Genomic DNA, 6930 nt, shown 5'->3' with positions numbered 1-6930 from the left:
TGAACACTATCCTAAGGCCTGGAAAATCTCATTGATTACCCTCATCCCTAAACCCGGTAAACCGATATACGAAACCAACTTCTATCGCCCAATCAGTCTTTTACCTGCCCTGTCTAAACTATTCGAGAAGATGCTCACGAATTGACTCCTTCTACTCCTAGAGGACTTGAAAACACTCCCAGATAACCAACTCGGCTTTCGAAAATAGCATTCAACAGTAGAGCAAATCCATCGCATAACCCACATGATCAGCCAAACCCTTGAAAAGAAAAAATATTGCTCAGCGGTATTCCTAGACATCCAACAGGCATTCGACAAAGTATGGCATGGGCTACTATAACTATATGGTCAATTGAGATATGTATAATTTTCTGTGCTGGACTGGGTTAAATGCGTAGTAGAGATACTTGTATGTGGTGATCGCCTGGGAACTCTGTGTGGCGTTGGCGATGCGCGCTGGGTCCGCCAAGCAGTCCGGTAGGGGAACCGGACTGCCTGGCACGGCGGCTCCGGCGACGAGGCGCGGTGTGACAATGGTAATTACTAAACAACATGTGGATGGCTAGTCCCAAACGAGATATACCATCTTCCAGTTTGTCTATTTTATTTTTTTAACGAGGTCAGTGGGATGTTTCCTTCTTAGTCTTCTTTTTATATGGGTTTTGCTCGTTTCAGCAGCTAGCTGGTTTCGATGTGTTGCCAATCTTTCCGTGTATCTTTTTGCGTATTTGCTGATTTCTTCTTTGACAGTTGGTATTTTTAGATCTTTGCGTATATCTTCGTTTCTGACATACCATGGGGCGTTAACTATTGTTCTGAGTATTTTTGATTGTAGCGACTCTAGTTTATTTATGTGTCTCATTGCTGCTGTCCCCCATAGTGGTATTCTGTACGTCCAACTTGGTTTTGTTATCGTTTTGTAAATTTTTAATTTGTTTTTTACACTGAGTTTAGAATTTCGGCTAGTTAACAAGTACATCTGTCTTCTTTTTATCCGTGTGCGATAAGTGAGACCGAAATGATCACTTAGGCGTAACGTGCGTGTTTTTTTTGCCCAATTCCATGGACAGTTTGCGACATTCCGATGGCGATTGGCATTATTCTGATAAGGGTTGCGAGCCCAAATCTTTGCACAGAGGTTCAATTTGGCAAAAGGGCCAGCAATTGGTTCGCTGCGATCATTCGAGCTGCTCCTTTAGCCTAGATTGACCCATTGCTTGGCGGAAACTATTGGCAATGGCGTAATAAAATCGAAATATCGAACCTTAACGTAACCTTGACGCAATCAGTGTTTTCGCATGTTCGCGGGGAGACGCGATCTCGAAGAAGCGCGCCAACGGGAGTCGTAAATTCCCGTTACGATTTGCTAATCGACGCCGCGAATCGCTCGATCCCTTATTTCATTTAGGATAATAAGGGTAGTTAAATGAAAGATAACGCTGTTGCTAACAGGTTATTATATATTTTCACAAACCAACAACTTCGGGGTCACACAAAATGAATATTTGTTATGAGATGACTACGAATGAGTGCGACCTGAGTCTCTAGACGGATTATCGCGTATACTGATGGATTTGTCGACTCACTGTATTCGAATTGCTGACCGCTTGACGAGATGCTTGATTGAGACTGTTGGTTGAGACGCTTGGTTGAGACTCTAGGTTGAGACTGTCGGGTGAGACTCTCGGGTGAGACTAATGAAGAACGCGGATTCGTTGCTCACACTTTTCGTTAAGGAGGTGAGGGTAAACATCCGCGATGCCGATTGGTTATGGCCACTGCTAATGAAGAAGGACATGGGGAAGTCTCCCACCAGCGTAGAACGGGGTGACTTCATTTGTGGGGAAAACCAGTCGCTTCTGGTAGCCATGTGTTCGGTTTTCCGTTCGGCGACTACCCGCTTTCTCCGTGAATTTTGAAAGTCTAATAAACTCAAGGACTTCTCCGAAACTCTAACAAACTCTAACCGAAAATACTTCTAGACAATAGTTGACTGGCAAACGTGTGGAAACAATGCAGCTAAAAAGTGCCGTTTTAGCTCCTATCGCCCAATCAGTCTTTTACCTACCCTGTCTAAACTATTCGAGAAGATGCTCACGAATTGACTCCTTCTACTCCTAGAGGACTTGAAAACACTCCCAGATAACCAACTCGGCTTTCGAAAATAGCATTCAACAGTAGAGCAAATCCATCGCATAACCCACATGATCAGCCAAACCCTTGAAAAGAAAAAATATTGCTCAGCGGTATTCCTAGACATCCAACAGGCATTCGACAAAGTATGGCATGGGCTACTATAACTATATGGTAAGGGCTACTATACAAGCTTAAAAAGATCCTACCTCACCCCTACTACTCCATCCTAAAATCCTATCTAACCAATAGACCATTCATGGTTAAATGCCTAGACGCACTAGGCAATATTCCCAACATTCCCAATAGAATCCAGCATACCCCAAGGTAGTGTCCTCGGACCCTTACTGTACTCCATCTACACTGCCGACTTACCTATATCAAACGAGATAACAATAGCAACATTTGCAGACGACACAGCGCTATTAGCTACCCACGCAGAGCCGGTAATAGCCTCATCCACTCTCCAGCGAAGTCTCGACTCCATGGAAAAGTGGTTTCATAAATGGGGCTTCAAAATTAACGAAAAAAAATCCTCACATGTAACCTTCACGCTCCGAAAACAAACCTGCCCCCAGGTCACCATTAACGACACAATAATTCCTAGCAAGGACTCAGTCAAATACCTGGGCATGACCCTGGATAGGAGGCTAACTTGGAAAAATCACATCACAGAGAAAACAAAGCAATTCAAGGACAAACTCAGGAAGAATTTTGAAAGTCTAATAAACTCAAGGACTTCTCCGAAACTCTAACAAACTCTAACCGAAAATACTTCTAGACAATAGTTGACTGGCAAACGTGTGGAAACAATGCAGCTAAAAAGTGCCGTTTTAGCTCCTATCGCCCAATCAGTCTTTTACCTACCCTGTCTAAACTATTCGAGAAGATGCTCACGAATTGACTCCTTCTACTCCTAGAGGACTTGAAAACACTCCCAGATAACCAACTCGGCTTTCGAAAATAGCATTCAACAGTAGAGCAAATCCATCGCATAACCCACATGATCAGCCAAACCCTTGAAAAGAAAAAATATTGCTCAGCGGTATTCCTAGACATCCAACAGGCATTCGACAAAGTATGGCATGGGCTACTATAACTATATGGTAAGGGCTACTATACAAGCTTAAAAAGATCCTACCTCACCCCTACTACTCCATCCTAAAATCCTATCTAACCAATAGACCATTCATGGTTAAATGCCTAGACGCACTAGGCAATATTCCCAACATTCCCAATAGAATCCAGCATACCCCAAGGTAGTGTCCTCGGACCCTTACTGTACTCCATCTACACTGCCGACTTACCTATATCAAACGAGATAACAATAGCAACATTTGCAGACGACACAGCGCTATTAGCTACCCACGCAGAGCCGGTAATAGCCTCATCCACTCTCCAGCGAAGTCTCGACTCCATGGAAAAGTGGTTTCATAAATGGGGCTTCAAAATTAACGAAAAAAAATCCTCACATGTAACCTTCACGCTCCGAAAACAAACCTGCCCCCAGGTCACCATTAACGACACAATAATTCCTAGCAAGGACTCAGTCAAATACCTGGGCATGACCCTGGATAGGAGGCTAACTTGGAAAAATCACATCACAGAGAAAACAAAGCAATTCAAGGACAAACTCAGGAAATTCTGTTGGCTCACTGGCCGACGCTCCAACCTAAGCACACAGAACAAAATTAGCCTCTACAAGACCGTAATAAAATGTGTTTGGACCTACGGAATCCAACTATGGGGAACAGCAAGTAACTCCAACATTGAAATGTTTCAACTTCCAATCGAAATACTTTCGCTTCCAATCGAAAACTCTAAGATCCCTAATTGATGCACCTTGGTATGTAACCAAGGAAACAATATACCGCGACCTCAAGATACCCACTGTCAAAGAGGAAATAGCAAAATATTGCGACAGATATAGCAAAAGATCAACAAACACCGAAATCCCCTAATCACTGGACTACTTGATACGACGGACCAGATTCGCAGGCTGAAGAGGCACTACCCGCTAGACCTAAACGCTAGATTCAATTAGTTATCTAAATTAAGTAATATTTACTTATTTATAATACTTAGTTATAAATTATACTTATCTATAATAAGTATTAACTTATTATAAATAATCAGCCATGTCACTGCGCCAGAAAAATTACTGAAAATTCTGAACGCGAAAATTGATTGTAATTTTAATAAATAAATAAATAATAATAAAAAAAAGAAGAAACCGTTGGTATTCCCAGGTCTTTTCGAATGTCCTCGTTTCTAACGTACCATGGGGCGTTTACTATTGTTTTAAGAATTTTAGCTTGTGTTACGTCGCGTAAACTTTACCTAGACCAGGCCACACACCGCGGGCAAGATGGCAACCAGATGTCTTCGGATACTTACTGCGTACCCTCAATAGTCTCAAGTACCTTCCATAAATCTCAGGAATTTCCTAGTCGAGGTCCTTCAAACCGAACAAACATCTGTTTTCCGACTCATTTCTAAAGGCCATTGTCTACTACGGCTCGTCAAGGGAAAGTTAGTTTTTCTAGCGTACGATGCAACTTTCCTCCTACTAACCACTTTTTATCGAGAGCGGCTAAGACCCTTCCTAGTCCACCAACCTTCGTTCAACCAATTAACAACGAAGCCTTTTCCCTCACTCTCTTAGCCAAAATCGTCAACAACAAATTCGATGGTCCCGTGCGCTAAACACATCCATCCTTAGCTTTCCTCCGCCATAGCATCGTCTCCGAACAGTACTGATTTTCCATCCGTCGAACAGTCAACATCCTTTGACCGGGAATACACCCGTAGATCAGTCACTCACTCATCTCCAGCGTAACTGTCTTCTTTACGAGTTGTTAGAATAAACGGTTATGTATAACTTACTATACTGTGCTACATTCATTTAACCAGCTCTGTTATCTTAACCGAAACAGGGTAACGACTAATTCGCGGCGTTGATTAACCGAATCGTAGCGAGAATTTACGCCTCTCGCTGACGCGGTTTCCTAGCGACCGCGTATCTCCACGAACGGTCGTAACAGCTTGCATTGTCTCTATTTTGCTTATATGGCTCATTGCTGCTGCCGTATTCCGTACGTCCAAATTGGTTTTATGATCGTTTTGTATATTTTTAATTTATTTTCTATACTTAATTTGGATTTTTGACTTGTTAGCCAATGCATTTGTCTCTTTGCTGTCTGTATTTTGTCTGTTATTGATTTAATATGCTGTTTCCATGTTAGTTGTGTATCTATGTGGAGTCCTAGGTATTTGCCTTGTTTGTATTATGTGTGTGCCGTTTAGTGCAATGTTTGGTGGTTTCTGTTTTCGCAGTGTGAATGTAATGTGTTTGCATTTATCGGGGTTGCTTTAATTTGTTTTGCTTGAAGCCACTTTTCTATTTTTGTGTATGTTCTTGTAGTAATGTAACTGTTGTTGCAGGGTTAGTGTACCTGACTAGTACAGCTGTGTCATCCGCGAATGTCAGTATTTTGCTATTGTTGGTTGTTGGTATGTTGGCCGTGTATACTGTGTATAGAATTGGTCCTAGGATGCTTCCTTGCCGAACTCCTGCCTTGATTTCTTTAACTTCCGAGTGTGTGTCTTTGATTTTTACTATGAAGGTTCTGCTGCTTAAGTAAGATTTAATTAAATCTGCTCCGGGAACCGTTTTCTGATTGATTGAAGTAGGCTATTGTGCTTTATTTTGTCAAATGCTTTTTCGATGTCCATAAAGAGTGCTGTGCACTATTGTTTTGTTTCCAGCGCCTGTAAGATTTCAGTGACGAGTCTGTGCATTTGTCCTATTGTAGAGTGTTTGTATTAATTTTTCCTTCTCTATTATTGGTTTTATGCGGCTGTAAATTACTTTCTCTAGCATTTTAGAGAACGCAGGAAGGAATGAAATTGATCTGTATGATTTAGTTTCATGTAGGTTTTTGCCTGGGTTAGGTAACATTAGGGTCTGTACCAGTTTCCAAATTTTAGGAAAGTATTGTATTTTTAGTATTGTGTTAACTATTATTGTGATTTGTCTTATTGCTGTTGGCGGAAGGGTTTTCAAGATTTTGCCATTGATTAGGTCGATTCCTGGTGCTTTATTATTTTTTGTTTCCTCGATTATGTTTCTAATTTCTTGTGCTGTTGTTTTGGGTATGGTGTAGTGTTTGTCAGTTGATGTACTAGTGGTTAGCGCATCCTCGTCCGTATGACTATTGTGGTTGCTGTTATTGATATTATGTGGTGTAAATGTGTTGCATAGGTGCTTGGAACATTCTTCAGCTTGCTCTTTGTTGCTTCTTGTCCATGTGTTATCTGCTCTTCTGATTGCTGGGACCAGTTTTATTGTCTTCTTTTTTTTGTTTTCTTTATTTTTTTTTTTTTTTGTGGCTTTCCATAGGGAGTAGTTGTAGTTCTCGTGTGCAGATAGTGACTCTATGAACTTTGTGAACTTGTTGTTGTTGTGTTCTTTTATTTTGTTTTTTATTTCCTTTGCAAGTTTGTTTAGGTGTTTTTTGTTTTCTCTTGTTCTATGTTTTTGCCATTTTGCTTTCGCTTTTCTTTTTTCTGTAATTTTTTCGAGGATGCCAGGCGGAATTACTTTTGTTTGTCTATTGGTTGATTCAGGTATAGTGGTTGCCCATGCTGTTTCTTGGATAGTTTCTGTCAATGTTGTTACTGCCTGTTCGATGTGTTCGGGTGTTTTCAATGGGATGTTGCAGTTGGTTTTGTTCTCGATTATTTCTTTAAAAGCTTGCCATTTGGTGGTTTTGTTGCATAGTGTCTCTGAATTGC

This window comes from Bombus impatiens, unplaced genomic scaffold (assembly GCF_000188095.3).
Source record: "Bombus impatiens unplaced genomic scaffold, BIMP_2.2 scf_0013, whole genome shotgun sequence".
In the NCBI taxonomy this organism is placed as follows: Eukaryota; Metazoa; Arthropoda; class Insecta; order Hymenoptera; family Apidae; genus Bombus; species Bombus impatiens.
The sequence above is the reverse complement of the archived record's forward strand: the minus strand, read 5'-3'. Positions refer to the sequence as shown.